Genomic DNA, 17,447 nt, shown 5'->3' on the forward strand with positions numbered 1-17,447 from the left:
GATTGCTAGAGAGATTGATCAGCAACCTGGGTCGGAGCAGTGTTGCGGAACGAACGTGTTATTTACTTAAGTAGCACGAGAATTCTGGATCAATCTGAAAAAACTCTATCCCTTCCACACAATACTCCTTTCCCCTGCCGAGTGAGTCACGCCTACCCCGAAAGGGAAATGGCTTAATAGTGTAATTCTTAAATCTAGTCAGATCGCCCATTACCGGGACAAGAATTTTGGGGTATATTCTTAAGTGAGGCACAAAATAAGCCGGTACTGGGACATGGAAAATCCAATGGGGTTTTTCAAAATAAAATGGTGCAAATAACTTACAATTATAGAATACATTAGAAAGCAAGAATGAATTGTTATAAATCATAAAGAATTTATTTTTCTGTAATTTTAAATTAAATTAATATGAACATGTTAACATTTGCTGAACAAAATAACAAGATATTATTAATTTGTACATTTTTGGGAAAACTGATTGTTTAAATAAGTTACATTTATTCAAACAATTACCAATTGTTTTAATATTCGTAGGGTATATTAAGATTGTCTACTATTAATTATTTGTGTTCAAAAATATGGCAGAAATTACTGAAACTTGACAATAATACGAAAAAAAGTTATTTTTATTGTGGGCTCATATTTGAGTCGTTGGGGGCGGGGCGGGTTAAAAATAAAAGTTATTAGTGTGTTTTTATTTCGTAGACACTCCTGTTCAATCTCTCGAAAACTTGTCACATTTTGATCAAGCCCTGAAGTATGAGTTCAATTATTATTGATCGAAAATCCAAAATTTCCCCACGTTAATTAAATGGGATTTTAAAGTGCTCTTTGGTACATGTTTCAATATTTGAATTTTGAAAAAAATACGAATTTTCTTTCTCTGGAAATGGAGACTTTGAGGGGAGCGGGATGTTTTGCCCTGTAGGTCGAAAGCGTTTTTCAAACTACCCGAATGACCATAACAACCATGCTTTGTCCGCTTCGAATACGATTTGTAATATTTTTTGGATACCGTTTCCAGGGGTCACAACTCAAAAGAAAAATCGGGAAAAGATTAAACATTTATTTTAATATGTCGAACAGAACAAACAATATTTTTATAAGAAATGTTAGATTTTGAATAATTTTCAATGATTTCTTCCACAAAAGAATTTATTTTTTTAAATTGGATATACTGCGGTCTTTGGGAATATATTCACAGTGATATCGAGAAATAAGAGAAAAAATAAAATGAGTAAAATACACCATTTTGATATGCTTAACATCGTTCTCATAAATATTTCTTTCCTAGATTTGTTATTTCTTTCTTGCTATAATTATTACTTTCAATGTAGATTTAAAAGTACACTTTTCAGTTGAGCGAAGTAAAAATGCTAAAATTAATCGAATCTTTTAGCTCAGCGAACAAAAAACATGTGTTTTGGATTGATTTGAACTTGTCATTTTTTCAGCTTGAACCAAAGAAACATGCTATTATTTTTTATTCATGGGAAACATTTTTTTATGGCGCTTATAACGTACTAAAATTAGAACAACAAAATGAAATCCCAAAAAACTTAAATTACGACAAAAGTTTTTTTCCGGAAAACTAAAATGATAAAATGTTTCTTTCTTTTCAGCTGAATAAATTTCAAGTTCGACATATTCAACTTTTTCAAATGTGTGCATTTGAATCAATCAAAAAAACATGTTTTTGCACAAATGCCAACCCATAAGTTACTTGCCTTCAGCTGAAATGATTTGATTTATTTTAGCATTTTCACATAGTCTTCAGTGCTCTTAAACTCAAATTAAAAATCGCTCACACAGAAAAAACAGAAGATAAACTTTACATCGATTTCCGACGAAAGATTCTCTGCAACAAAAATTAACTTTAAAGGATAAACTTTACACAAATATCGGTTATATTTTCTTTTGTTTTTCCATACAAACACATGTTTTTTAAAATACGCAAAGTTGGCTAAACAAAACTTTATCGCTCTAAAAAATTTCCTGCAACAAATTTTATTCTTAGTTTTTTCTGTGCAAGTTAAATCAATTATATTAGACTAATGCTTTTATTTAAAAAGTACTATATGTGTTGTAACTGTTCTAATTTTATGTTGGACAACAACTTCAGTCTCCAGTTTTCAAATTTTCAACATACTTTAAAATGTTTCAACTTTAAGTTTGTTAATAGTATTTATTTTGCATGGTTCACCACTTGAAATGTGTACCTTATTTATTGATAAATAATTTATTTAAGTGTTAATATATGTTTTAATTGTTATTTAATAATGAATACTTAGTAACTTCAAGGAATTTTCTGCGAAATTCATATATTCTATTTTCAAATATCGTATATTCAGAGAGAAAAGGAGGGAAAAGGGAAAGTTTTTTGAGAATAATGAAAAAGGGGATTTCAAGAAAAAAAGGGAAACTGAGAAAAAAAGGGAAAGTCTGTGCACCCTGCGTTTTCCTGCGTTTCTTAATGTTAATAAAAATGTAATAAATTTACTATAAAAGTTACTAAATTTCGCTTTTAGTAACCCAATTTCGTGAATTTCAGTTACTACAAATTTTGTATAGTTTTCTACAGCGAAAATGTTCGATATTTGACTTTATCAAGCTCAATTCTTCACGAAATACATATAGTTTTGCATTTTGCGGCTCTCAGTAAAATTTTATTAAGATCGGTGAAGAATTGGGTCGTCTATCCAAAAAATAGTCGAAAACCGATAGTTCTCTCACGAAAATAGATTTATGTTTTTTTTTGTATTTGGCGGCGATTTGTTATATTAAGTCTTGATAAATTATTATTTCTTCTAAACTTAAAATATTGAATCCCAGATCAGTTTGGAATGTAAAGGAAGGTACGGCGTTATTCCGTATTCGTAGAAGAATGTTCATCTCATTTACGCCACTGAAGCTGGAAATGAGATTATAGAAAAGATTCCACCTCGGGTTCCACCTTGTATTGCATGACGGGTTTCCGTTTTTGTTACTTGTGTAAAGATCCGCATTTGCCGATGAGTCGCTCGTGAATGAGTCCCGATTATTAGCACTAGTGTATAAGCCAGAAATTTTCTCGAGATTGCAGAAGTTTAGGTAATTCGAAGCTTCAAATGAAGGAATTTAATTGCGAGCTTAATTAAAGCTATGAGGGTTAAGGGGAAAACCATTATTTAGTAAGGAAATCGTCAGTGACTGACAGTTACGCGTTACCTAGAATTTTACAGTTTTCTAGTGACCTTTATTCTAAAGCTATACGTACGTCATTCTACGTTATACTTTAAGGAATTTGTTCATGGTATTTATAATACATTATATGTCATGATAACCAATCAGAAGACATATTTTCATTATAGGTGTATTTTTATATATATTGGATTACAAACAAACAGTTTTCTTCATCTGAAAATTTGGTTTAAATAGATTATTAAAAAAGCTTTCATCAAACATAGAAAAAACTGGGTGTAAGAAGCGTTTCAGGCAAATGGCGTCGTGGTGTAACAGCCAGCAGGGTAGCGTTACAGAATGTAACGTGTCTGCCTCTGCCAATTACCTGCAACGCTTCTTACTTCCAGTTTCTTATGTGAACCTAAAAAGATTTTTGAAGTGATAACTTCTTATGGCAAGTTGTGAACTCGCAAAACTGGGTAACGGGAACGGTAACGCTTACTCTGCTTCATCTCTCCTTCGCTTCTCCAACTGACTGACTCTGTCAATCCCTCTCCCTCCCTAACTCTCCTTCGCTTCTTCCACTTCTACCCCTCACGCTACATACACTCTTTCTCTCTCCCCCTCTCTCTCTCGTTCTCTCCCTATCTTCTCCATTTCTCTCTCCCTCTCTCTCTCGCTCTATTTCTTGCTCTCTTTCTCTTCATCCTTTGCTCTAAAATTCGTACTGAGCCTCTGACAGTATTATCAGTGGATAACGGCATGCGCTCATATATATATATAGCAGTGTATAGCGGCATTCGCTCTTTTTAAAGGTCGTGGTTCGTACACGTGCTAAATGTTTTCAATACAATTGCTTATTCATTTCGAAACTACTCTCAAATGTTCTAATTAATTAGAGTAATATTTCCACTATTTTTTATGTCGAAAAAGTTAAAAGAAAAACTACTCCAATTTACATTATATGAAGTTATTACATCTGCCGGGGGTCCCACGACGGCTCACGTGTTTTCGAGTATATCTATACCTAAAAAAAAATTACTTGTGACTTGGATAATTTGTTTAAAAAATGTTTGTGGATCGTTTAATCAATGCTCACTTAAGAAACAAGCGAAAAGACATTTTAATTTTTTTTGTAAATAAATTTTATTTTAATATTTTATTTTAAAGCACTAATTTTTTCTTTAAAACGTTATATTTTTTGACATAATTCATATATTAACGAGGTGGCGACGATTTTTTTGTAAGCATAAACTGCTGATATCCAAAAAAGCTACATTTATATTTTTTGCTATTTTTTTAATTTGTCCTAGTACTATATAAGAAAGACATCCTATTAATTTTATGTGAGCTAAGAGATTTGACAATTAATTTTTTTGAACTAAAAATTTAACTTTTCCATTATTGGTTGACATTGTATTTTTTTAAGTTCAAATTTCTACTAATTTATTGAAAATTCGTCTGTTTTGGTAGAAACTTAATCTTATTGGTTGCAAATTTGTCTTTTTGATTGTAAATGATTTTCTTTGGTTAAAAATTTTACTATTCTGTTAAAAATAATTTTTTTTAACTGAAAATTTAACTTTTCCATTTTTTGTTGAAATTTTGTATTTTTCTATTAGAAATTTAATCCTATTGGTTGAAAATGGATTCATTTTGTAGAAAGTTAATTTTGTTTGTTTGCAAATTAATTTTATTCCACTGATTTATCTATTCTATTTTAAGTTGAGAATTGATCTTTTCGTTGATATCACTCGTACTTTTTGGTTCAAAATAAATTTTTTTAACTTAAAATTTAACTATTCCATTGCTTGTTGAATATCCACCTTTTCTGTTAATAATTTAACTATATTTGATTGAAAATTAATTTATTTTGTTAAAACTTCACCACTATTGATAGAAAAGTAATCTTATTGGTTGCAAATTTGTCATTTGGATTGGGGATATATTTCTTGGTTTGAACTATTTTTGGAAAATTATTATTTTTTTATTGAAAATAATTTTTCTTAACCGAATATTTAACAATTCCATTTTTTGTTGAAATTTCGTATTTTTGATAAAAAATGTAATCCTATTGGTCTAAAATTGAACTCTTTTGTTGAAAATTAATTTTTTTGTTTGCAAAGTAATTTTTTCCTCTGATGTATCTATTCTATTTTAAGTTGAGAATTGATCTTTTGGTCGATATAATTCGTACTTTTTGTTTCAAAATGATTTTTTTTTAACTTAAAATTTAACTATTTCATTTTTATTTAAAAATTCAACTATTTGAATAAAAAGTAATTAAATTTTTTTTAATTCACCGTTATTAGTTGAAAATTACTCTTATTGGTTGCAAATTTTTCATTTTGATTGTGAATCTATTTTTTATTTGAAATATTAACTATTTTTTGAAATTTTATTATTTTTTTAACTGATAATTAAATGTTTTCCGAAATTGATCTGTTTTGTTGAAAATCCCCCTTTTTTGTTAAAAAATAAACTATTTGATTAAAAATTAACCTTTTTTTTTTAATTCACCACTATTGGTAGAAAATTAATCTTATTGATTGTAAATTTTTCTTTGTGATTCGAAATTAATTTCTTTGCATGTACCTTTTTAATTGAAAATTTGTATTTTTGAATGGAAAATTAATTTGGTTAATTTAAAATTATCCGCACTGTTAAGTAATAAATTTAAAAGTCGAGAAAAAATGAGATAAACTGCAAGGTCAAAAGAGGAATTAAAATGCAAGAGTGCAAAAGACACCCGTTATAGGTGCAAGGAGGGAAAGGGCCAGGTGGTCCACTCGTGTGAGTATCCAATATCCATTATATTATACGTTCAGTGACTCACACCTACAGTCATTTTCGTACACCTATATAAATATTATCTCTCTGTGTGCAGTGCGCTTTCGGTGGGCGGCTGGCTGCTAGTTCGTGATGGCGCCACTCTCAGCTCTTACGGCGCCACTAGTTCATTGCCCCATCAGTGCTCGAAACGCACAGACGTCCGGGGAACAGTTTCGCGAGAAAAAATCATATTCTTGAACGAATTGCCGAAATTTGCGATTATTCACCAAGTCGGTCGGTGTGAGACAATCAGTGAGTTCAAAAGTGATCAGTGTGTTCCGTTTTTGTGCTCGAATTCATCGAGAACTTCTCGAAGCGCCAACGACAGCTTCCGATTCCTTCGTGCGCGTCCCTCCCTCCATTCTGCCGAGGGTGCGGAATTTCCGAAGAAAGAGAGAGTCCAGTGAAAATATTCCTTCTTTTTTAGAAACGGGAGATGCCATAATTCGAGGTAAGCAAAAAGTCCATTTTTAGGTTATATTTCCGTTAGTCTGCGCAACTGACAATCCTTGACGGCTTCAGGATTCTTCAAAGTTTAGATCGTTTAAATATACTTCAATTATCAGCGCGTATGTTTTTCAAGGAATTTATTGTGTTTCTTAACTTCCGGAAATATGATTTGTCATGAGTTTTTGATTTTTGACAAATTGATAAAACCCAAGGGATTGGCAATTAAACACAAATTAGCACGTCGATTGTCAGATTTTTTGATTCAACAATGATATCATTGATTTTTTTATGAACAGCTGCGGGTGATGAATTCGTCAACCTTGGTTTCGGTAAGAGTGACAATCGTTGTAAATGTTATCTGTGCATGGCTTTTTTTATCTTTTTTTTGCTTTTGTTTTTTTCTGTTCGTAGCAATTATAGCTTTAAGACATTTTAAAACTTCAATACAATATAAACCGTGAGTGAGGAAATTCAGGTTGATAATAACCTCTAAAAATGGGTTTCAATTCTGCACTAAATCCTAACCAAAAAAAAAGTTTAAGTAAAATAATGTATATATTCTTTTATTTTTAGACGCAAATCTAAAGATAAGAATTTTGCAGAAGAAAAATATTGTCTAGGTCAAGATTTTTTTCTGCACGAGTGTCGTTTTTTCGCAAAAATTGCGACTTTTTTGGCTTTAAATCGGTTTTTGAAGGATAAATTTAGGTGAATGTAGGAGGAATGTACGTTGGTTGGCAAAGCTGTTTGCTGGATAGATTTGCAGACCCATTTCGTGCGTTCGTACATAATCGGAAGAATGGAAGATAGACTTCAGTGCCTGTCCTCGGTAACTCGGTTCCAAAAGAGGTTATATATTTCCGTCTTCCGACGACTGCGACGACGAAGTTCGGTTGTGGGTTCGGATTTGGATTCGGGTTCATCGCAGATAGGCTTGAAATCAATGAATTTGGGTGGCGGTAACGAGAATTGTTGGAACAGCGTCAGCCACTATTGCGAATCCAACCTTCTTTACTTACCGTTAACGACCTGAACCGTTCCATCTCGCGAATCATTTGGTCCAACGCGATGTTACGATGAATTGCAAAATTGCAACTTCAAGGAGAAGTAACTCATAAAATGTAAAATGGATGTGCTTTGCAAGCCGATTACCGCATTGCCTTCCGTTGATCCAAGAGATTCAGAAGAAACAGTTTTGTGGGTGGAATAAAAAATAAATGAATTGATACAAAATTTTACCAAATTGCTCTGAATATTTTTTAGAACAACTGTTTTAAAGAAAAATAAACGTACAAAATCGGCTGGAGTGACAAAAGAAAGGCAGAATTGAAAAACAATTTCGATACTATCTGCTCTGAAAAATTTTTGGATTAAATTTTTAGGAAGTTGTTGCGGAATGAGGGTTGGCGACTTGACCGGGAATTTACTTCTAATAGTAGCAAAGTTCATGTTCATTATTTTAAAAATTTTTGTCAATTTAGAAAAGTGACTTCTACTTTACCTATGCAGTTGCAAGGCATATGAGTGAAAATAATTATCGTTTTTATTTTAGGACAGGGAATTTTTGACATGCAACCAGAATTTTTTAACAGAATTAAAACTGGGATTTAGAAGAAAGAAGTTTAAAAAGGCCTATTCCAAGTAAAAATTCGTCACAATTTAAAAGTTCCTTCTTTCAAAATGTATGAAAAGAAAGTACTTCAAGTAGTTTTTAGAGCAGAAGTAGTATTTCGAAGAGGAAATATTTCTGAATTATCTTATAAATATTGTTTGTTTGGTTGATATATTTGATATATTTTCTTGAAAATTAATTTTTTGTTTGGGAATTCATCTTTGTAGGTTAGAAATGGAGTTATTTGGTTAAAAATTCAATTGTTTTGTTAAAAATGCATGTCTTGGTACAAAAGTTTTTTTTCTTCTTAAAAATTCAACTGCTTGCGGTTAGAAAATAAACTCAAATGTTAAAAATTAATTTTTTGATGGAAGACTCATCATTTTAAATGAAATTCATCTCTGTTTAAAAATATAACACCTTTCTTGAAAATCAATTTTTTAACTAAAGCTTTAACTATTCCACTAGACAATTTCACTATTTTTCTGAAAATCCGATTTTTTGAAAAAAAAAGAAGAACCTGTGACGTATTATGTACACGATCCCTTAAGAATTAGATTTTTAACGGAAAATTAAACTGTTCTATTTTTTGTTTCAACTATTAATGATTATAACAAATAACTATTAATGAATTATTCAACTATTAATGATTCAAATTATTTTAGGGAATTTTTAATTAATTTTAATAATTTGATGGGTTAAAAGATTTCAAGCTGTTTCCAAATATTTGTTACCATTTATTTGAATTTATTTTGAATTCCCTTTAATTCTTCTAAGCTTATTTTAAACTTATCGAATTCAATTATTTTTTTCACATTTTTCAATTGTTTCAAGACTCTTGATTTTTTGAACTCATTTTGGATTTTTATGAATTGCATCGAATTCTTCTCATTTTTCCTCAATTCACTGTATTTTTTTTATATCAATGGAATTTTTTAAATTTTTTCCACTTCATTTGAATTCTTCTGAATTTAAATGGATTTTTTCCAATTTATCCTGAATGTGTTAAATTTCACATTTTTATACATTTCATCGAATTCTTTTGAATTCTATTAAATTTAAAAGAATATTAGTAGCCTTATTATTTCACATTAGTCACTTTTTGGGTAAGAAATTAGTCACTGTTTGTCACTTTTTTGATTTAAATAGTTCAGGTTTTCAAGCAAATTAGGCTTTGGCATCCCTAAGAATAATAAATAAATAATTTACCAATTTTAATTTAATTTTTTCAGTTCTAACCCAACGCCTCACATAAATTTTTTTTATAACAAAATATTAGAGCTTTGCTTTTAGAATAGTTAGAATAAAAATATTCGGTGTTTTAAATGATATATGAAGTGTTTATAATAAATAATGAAGACTAATGAGTAAATTCATTTTAAAACGGGGGTTTTATTTGCGATGGTTTTACTAATACTAAAACCAAATACAAAATTTCTTATTTTTAGAATTAGCAGAATAATAAAACTGATAAAATGTAGATAAGATAAGATAAATATTTTTAATTAGTATAATTTCTAATGTAGCAACAAGTTTCGTTAATTAATATAAATAGTAAAAAGAGAATGTCAATGTCCTTTTTTCTTCTACAGAAAATAGTTACACCTCATTATGTTGCTCAGCTACAGTAAAAAAAATCTCAAATTTCCACATCCTTTTTGTATTACAGATATTCTACAGTCTTTCCTTTGGAAGGAATCGAGCGCAGTTCTTTTACCGCGTATTATTCTGTTATCCTTCTCTTTCTCGTGAATGAAACTAAAACTACCCTTATACTTTCTCGCGAATTAAAAGTCGTAATTTAATTTGATAATTATGTTTCTTTTTTATTTAATCTTCAAACTAAAGCTGAAAGGAAAGACTCGTCAAGGTATTAAGTACATTATCATTAACGAATCCCTCTGAATCCAAATTAATAAGATTTGACGAGCGCATTAGCCTCATATTTCTTTTTTTTCTCACACTTTGCTTCCTCCTGGTGATTATATAGTTTTAGTTACGAATTTGATTATTTTTTTGCAAATAAGGCAATTTTAAAGGCATATTTTTTTGTTGAAAATTAGTTTTTTGTGTGTTTGAATTCAACTGTTTTTCATTTAAAATTCAATAATTTTTTAGTGAAATATCTGCTATTACATTATTCATTGCATTTTTATTTCTGTAGACAATTCATTTTTTGCTGTTGAATATTAATATTTTTAACTGAAAATTTTTCTATTCCAGTTGACGATTTATAGTTTTAGTTAAAAATTAAAACTACTTCGTGAAGAAACTTATTTTTTTGATTGAAAATTATTATTTTTTACACAGATTGTAAATACCATTTTTTGTTGAAATATTTTGGTAAAAGTTCATTTTGTTCCGTTGCAGATTCATCTTTTTAGTTGAAAATTCATCCATTTGGTTAAAAATTAGGCTATCTTGTTTTAAATTATTTTTGTTTGTTTAGAAAATAATTTTTTTATTAACAATTTTATTTTTCCGTTTTCGGTTGAAAATTGATTTTTTAAATTGGAAAATTCAGGTATTTTATTGGAATTTCATCCATTTTGGTAGCAAATTAATCTTCTTGATTGCAAATTCGTCTTTTTGTTTGAGAATTGATCTTTCTGGGTTGAAAATTCAACTTATACTTGGTTAAAAGTTCAACTATTTTGTGGAAACATGAATTATTTTGTTGATAATTCGACTCTTTGATTTTTTTAAACCTTTTTTGGTAGAAAAGCGATCTTTGTTGGTTGAAATAACTCGATAAATTTGACATTTTCACAATTTCAATTTCAATTGGCTTTATTCCTTTTATAACAAATTCTTTGTAAAAATGTAAGGGAATTTTAAGTGAAATTTTGCGATTACCCTGTTATGTTAACAGCAATATTCCGTAATGGTAGACAATTCAATAATATTGTTACTATTTGCAAAGAAAGTAGTCTAATCTGAGAATTTAGATTTATAGAGAAGAAATGCTGCTTATCAGAAAAAATTATTTAAACCTTTCTTGAATGTCTTTTTAATTAAGTCAGATTTATTCAGCGGAATTAATTCAATCCAGTATTTTCTGAGTAAGCTTTAGTCAGAACGAAAACGCCAACGGTACCAATTATTGTGGACAGTGGGTCGTAATGGTGGCGACTTGGGTACAACAATAATCGTCGTTCAGATTATTACGACTTACCAGCCACTCTGGGAACATAACCGCAGTAAAAAGAAGTAGGCGAGTGTATGTGAACTACTATGATTGTGCCTGCACTGCATAATTGATCGCGCGTTTCCATTGTCTTCACTTGCTTATTCTCTCCCTATAACCCTATTATATTTATTAGCATACATCTTTTGTCAAGTGGATTTATCGACAATCCTATAAATCGTTGACTCATCATTAATGTCTATTATTTCGATGTTTAGTATTTTTTTTCTCTTTTTTTCATGTACAATTGTACATTATTTTTGGACATTTACATATATAAAACCAATCTTTACTGAGGATTCCCTGTACGATCTGCAGCTTTTGGCCAAAGGAGAGGAAAACTGCATACCACCTTTCCCGAACTAGTCCGTTACCGAGATTCGATTTTGGATGTATACATTCGATATCAATTTCAGTATTTAGTGTAATAGATTTTTTTAATTTATCAAAGTAAATTTATATTGCTGGAATTATATTTATTCGCTTGTTTATACAAATTTAAAAGTTGGTTAATTTGTTTTTAGTATTATTTTTTGTTTAATTATTCGATACTCGTAATACGTGGATATTTAAGAAGATTCAATAATTATAAAATTCCTAAAAGCTTATGCCATTAAGAAATTTCTTGTTCTTTTATAAAGTTTTGAGGAGTGAATGCTACCTGAAACTATCGTCAAAGATAACGAAACGAGGTTTTTTGGCTATTGCAACTAACCTATATGTCTGTCAGAAACAAAAGTTTAGTTAACAAATGTACGTTTTTCAAATATCTACAGAATGACGTCTCGTACATAAAGATTTGTTTATTTGTTTACTTGAAAAAAAAAAAAAAATAAAAACCGTTCGAAAGTGTCCCCAACTTTCAGAAAATATGTACCTACAATTAATCTCAAAAGTTGCCTATCTTTAAAATTATTCATAAAATTGACCAAAAAAGTTCTATTATTAATTTATATAAATCTTGATGAAGGCTTCAAAGCACAATTTAGAACAAAATAATTAAGGTTAAAATTGTTTATTTAACAGTAGTTATTTAAAAGTTTATTTTTTCCTTTCTCTTTAGGGAAAAGTTACAATTTTTATGTAATTCTAATGAGCAAGACCTCATTTTATTCATTGAAGGATTCTCTACAATTTTATTTGGGTGGTGTCAATTAAAATTTGAACTATGATTGTTTATAACAATGAAAACGGTATGATTTCTCAATTATTTTTGTTAATAAAATCAACCCAAATAGAAATTTCCAAAGAAATGCATTGATATTCTGTTGTTGATTATTGTGACTGACTATGGGAGTATTGACGCGGTCTGTGGCGAAGTGGGGGAAGCCGCTGTTGCATATGTATGGTTATTAGTGAATATTTTAAGACTTTTTACATTTTTTTGCTTTCTAAATTTTTTCGTTGTATATCTTTAAAAGAATAAGGCATATATTATAGCCAATCTCATACAAAGTATATAAATGGCAAAATTAAAGAAGATAAATAAAATATTTTTTAACATATGGTATTAGATACCATTTTTTCGATAAGCAACCAACAGATTTTTAACCAGAACGGAAAGCTAGTCTAAATTTAAAAAAAAACCTCTTGATACATCAATATGTTGCTGAAATATTAAATCTGTTTGGAATTTTAATACGTGAATTCAATTCCGACGGGAGGTCCTGGCTAAATAAATTAAGAATGTATCTTCGTGAATTTAATAACAACTATTAGAACTCTTTTTCTCTATTTGATACAAAATTGAGCTTTATAAAATAAAAATGTACTTAGTTATTTCATTTTTTATAAGAAGAAAACTTAACATGTTTTCTAAGCCATTTTTATCCAATTTAATTATTAAAATTCTTTTCGACCCTATCGGCCAAATCTCTAGAAACACCGTTGAAAAATAGTCTATTTTTGAATAAAAAAAAGTTTTTGTGAAAGCTAATCATTACTTCGGACTTGAAGTTTTGTACTCTTTTTAGGGGGATAAGAAACATATTTTCTGAAAGTTTGTAACTTGGAAATTAATTATTGCCAAATAAACAAATGAACAAATCTTAATGTACGACACGTCATTCTATAGATATTTGTAAGATCTATATTTTTTAACTAAACTTTTTTTCTAACAAATATAAAGGTTAGTTACAAGGAATAAGAAACCTGTTTTTGCTATCTTTGACGGTTGCTGACACATGCAATAACTTCCGAAACCTTGGTCCCAAACATATAGAATTTTGTTCTACATGCTAGCACTACAAGAATCTGAAGTAAAATTTCAGATAGCATTTTTTCAACACAAAGTTTCATAGGACGCCTGGTCTCAAGTCTATTTTTACAACAACAAAAAAATTGCCTATTTTATATTATCTGTCATTTTTAATGACTTTTTTTTACTTTAGAATACATCTATTGTTTTACTTTTAAAGAAATACAAAACAAGTTTTTTGACTGAATTTTATCAAAACATTTAGGACGTTTTTATTTAAATTGCCACTGTTAATGGTTTTTTTTTTACTTTGGAATGCATCAGGATAAAATGCATCTATGCCAAAATAAAAAAATCCATTAACGGACGCAATAAAAAAAGCAATTTTTTGCAAAAAGGGGATTAAGAGACCCTAAATATATTTTTTCTTTTGTCAAAAATCTGAGTGATGCATTGCGCTGAAAATAAAACAGTGAATGTATTTCAATATCAAATAATCCTTTACAACGCTAATTAAAATTAAAATTTTATTTCAAAAAATGTTCTCAAGGCCACTGAATAGTTCTTTTAAATTCTGTAAAAATTCGGGAGACATTTTTAGACCAAACATTAAAATAATTTAGTTGAGCCATTTTATAAAAGTAAGTATTTTTTGGAAACTTATTCCTTGTTTCTTTTTTAATTTTCGGATTTTATAACTAACTTAATTTCAATTTAACCATTTACAGATAACTGAAGGATTTATTTAAGTATTAATTAATACTTTGAAGAGTTATAGGCTTATAATTGCTTTAAAAAATACGACACTTTATACTTGAATTGCTTCATTATAAGATAAATAAAACTTGGAAAAATCTGGACAGACCGGGAAAAGCCTGGAATTGTCAGTGGACCGCGAAAACGGGATTTTTTAAACTGACCAAAAACCAAGTAATAATGGCGAATTTAGTTTTTAACCGGAAAGGTTACTATTTGTGTTCATATTTAGCAGAAATATGACCATTTAATTCCAATCAAATGTTACTTCATATGACATAAAATTATGCGAGTTCGAACAGGTGACTTTCGAAGTTAATTAAAATTCATAGGATTTTAATTTTAAATTGTTCTGTTTTAAGCCTTTTAAGCGTTCATCTATGTAATTTTTAGAGACGTTAAGTGTGAAATATTAATTTTGAGCTTTTAAAAACTTGACATTATTCATTACTGATAAAAAGTTGATAAATTTGACAAGGAAGAAATAGTGACGTTTGAGTTTTAACAGTTTTAAATCGAATATTGAATTAATCAACTACATTGTTAAATTTGTATCGATCAAATCAAAACATTCATATTTGAAGGTTTTAAAAACTAATTTTGAAGGCTTTGTAATTATAATTCCAATCAAATTTGAAAGCTTATGATTTAAAAATTCACAATATTGAACGCTTAAATTGAAGCCTATTTAAGATTGCATTTTGTGTTTTCAGTTTTAAACGTACCAAACAAAGAATTGCTTCATACTATTCTTCAGCTTGAATTAATGTGAATAATCCGAATGAAAAATTCTTTAGCTTTGTTAAAGGCTAGAAGCCTAAAATTTGAATGGCCCGATAAATTGGTTGAAAATCTATCAAATGATCGGTAATTTTTTTCTAACGTTTAGCGGCTGAACTTACAAAAAGTGTTTTGAAGTTCCTAATTTATGGAGAAAATTTTTTTCTTAAGAGTTCAATAAATTAAAATTGTATGTCATTAAATTTAAATTGCTTTTTATTTTTCAAAGTTTTTTTTTTCACTTTTTTTGTACTATATAATGCTGATCTAAGAACATTTTTTTCCTCAAGAAAATGTGCCTGAGTTATGAAAATTAAGTTGTTTATTCAAGTACATTTTCTTCAGACAAGAAAAATGTTCTTGGATCAAGATAATATATTATGGTCCATATTCAGAACGTGTAGACTTGTAACTGAATGACATTTTCTATAAACTTTAATGGAAACCTGACATTGTATCAGGGTCGAATATTTTTCTATTCCTACTTTATGCAAACACTTTATTGAACATAAAGCTACACATAATAGCAGTTTCGACAGCAAATGTAAACGGATGTTTTTGTAATTAACTTAATAGTCACGTTTAGAAAGACGTTTTAGGAATAGATAAAAGTTTTAAGGGTGTTTCGCAAACTTCAAAATTTGTTTGGTACTGAGAGGAAGAGAATTATTCTGTTTTAACTTTGAGAGACAGATCCTCTATGAATTCCATGAATATTATGATACCGCATGCGAATGTCATGCTGCATTTTAGTAGAATCATGTCTACTCTCTGGGGTTGCTCAAACTGCATTTATTCGCCTTTCCTGAAATGGAACATTGCATACAAAAATTAATGTCTTTTTATAGAATTTACTTATGAAATAAAAACCATTTTTTTCGACAAATGTTTTTCCATTGTCAATAATTTATTTTTAAGGGAAATTGAATCTTTTATCAGTTTTTCATCCCTATTTATGATATTTAGTAAAATAATTGAGGCCAATCAATTTACATATCGCGTTCACTGCATGCCCAGCTTCATGTGAAATCAAAGTAAAAAATTGCCTCATACAAGAAAGGGGATCTAACTAATTTTTCTGCTAAAATCCGTTTTTCGGAAAATTAACCATAGTTTCGGTAGTATTCATTATACTGAATAATTATTGATTTTCATGACTTTTTTACTTAAGACTCTAGATTTAAAAACTACAAAAGAAAATCAAAATAATATGAAACTTTTTAACCTATTTCCGAGTGACGCGTATCGAAATTTATTCTTTGTCTTTATGATACTTAGAGGCGCTTTCGACATTGAGATGAAGTTTATGATTTAGCTGCCATTTTTCTTTGCCAAAGGGTGTTTTGATTCATTGTATTTTTTAATTTGATAAAGTTATTGTCCTTTCACGTGGTGAAACTTATTCTCAGCTTTTTCATTTTAGGCTTAAGCCATTTTTATTGCAAGTTATATTCGGCTGATATTTTAAAACCTTCTTTGAAGAATTCTTGAGTAAAATTATTAAATAATCCATAGAAATTTCAAAAAACATCAATTTTTTAAAAGTTAATGGAGAATGTTAAAATACCTTCTGATGACATTTTTCTCTCCTCTGATGTAATAGCCATGTTTCCAAATATTCCTTATGAAAAAAGAGTTAAAACTGCAAGAAAAAACGATGGCACTTGATTAAAATGTATGCAAAAATTCCTTTAAAAAAATAATCCGTGATGCTATAAAATATTTTTTTCATTCGGTATATTTTAAATTTAATAATAATTTCTATGAACAAAAATTTCGAACTCCCATAGGATCAGTTTTGTCTCCTATTTTAGGTGAAATTGTTATGAAGGATTTAGAAAAAGCAGTTTTCCAAAAAATTTATTTTAATCATGATTTTTAAGCAAGATATGTCCATGACTCAACACTTGGTATACATGTAAATAATGTTGATTTTCTTTTAAATGCATTTAACAGCGTACACGTGAAATTACTGTTGACTGTTGAAATAAAAACCAATGAAGGACACATGATCACAAATTGTCACAGAAAGATGATTTGCTCAAGAAGAACACTTAGTTTTCTCTTTAATCACTCTATTCAAAACAAGATAAGAGTTATTATAAAAAATTTGATAGATAGAGCACTTAAATTGTCACACCTTGTTTTTCATGAAAAAAATATTTAACTATCCAAACAAATCATTTTGTTTAACTTGCGCTAAGGAAAGATGAACAACAAAATAATTTTCATTCAATTCATCGATATCATTCAGTCCTTTCAGTAAGTAAAAAGAATTTTTTTTCAACAATCGTTTTCTCGCCAATGATATGGATTATGTTACACTAAATTACCTTTTAATTAACGTCTACGACTATTTTCATGTATTGTTAATTTTTCGTACCCTTAGTGTTCCTATATATAGTCCCTGATAAGGTCTAAAGTCTTCAAACTCACCTCGAAACATGTTGGTTCTCTAGTATACGAAAGAC

At 29.1% G+C, this 17,447-nt stretch overlaps 1 protein-coding gene across 9 annotated transcripts in view; it reads left to right on the forward strand.

The window, feature by feature from the left end:
* The first annotated feature begins 6,350 nt into the window (after positions 1 to 6,350).
* Positions 6,351 to 17,447, forward strand: part of LOC117174174 (bromodomain adjacent to zinc finger domain protein 2B-like) — a 228,757-nt gene continuing 217,660 nt past the window's right edge. For all 9 annotated transcript variants that reach the window (XM_033363008.1, XM_033363013.1, XM_033363009.1 and 6 more), the window contains exon 1: positions 6,351 to 6,445. The gene's annotated coding sequence lies outside the window, so the exon portion shown is untranslated. The remainder of the gene's footprint in view (positions 6,446 to 17,447) is intronic.

This window comes from Belonocnema kinseyi, chromosome 6, assembly GCF_010883055.1.
Source record: "Belonocnema kinseyi isolate 2016_QV_RU_SX_M_011 chromosome 6, B_treatae_v1, whole genome shotgun sequence".
NCBI lineage: Eukaryota > Metazoa > Arthropoda > Insecta > Hymenoptera > Cynipidae > Belonocnema > Belonocnema kinseyi.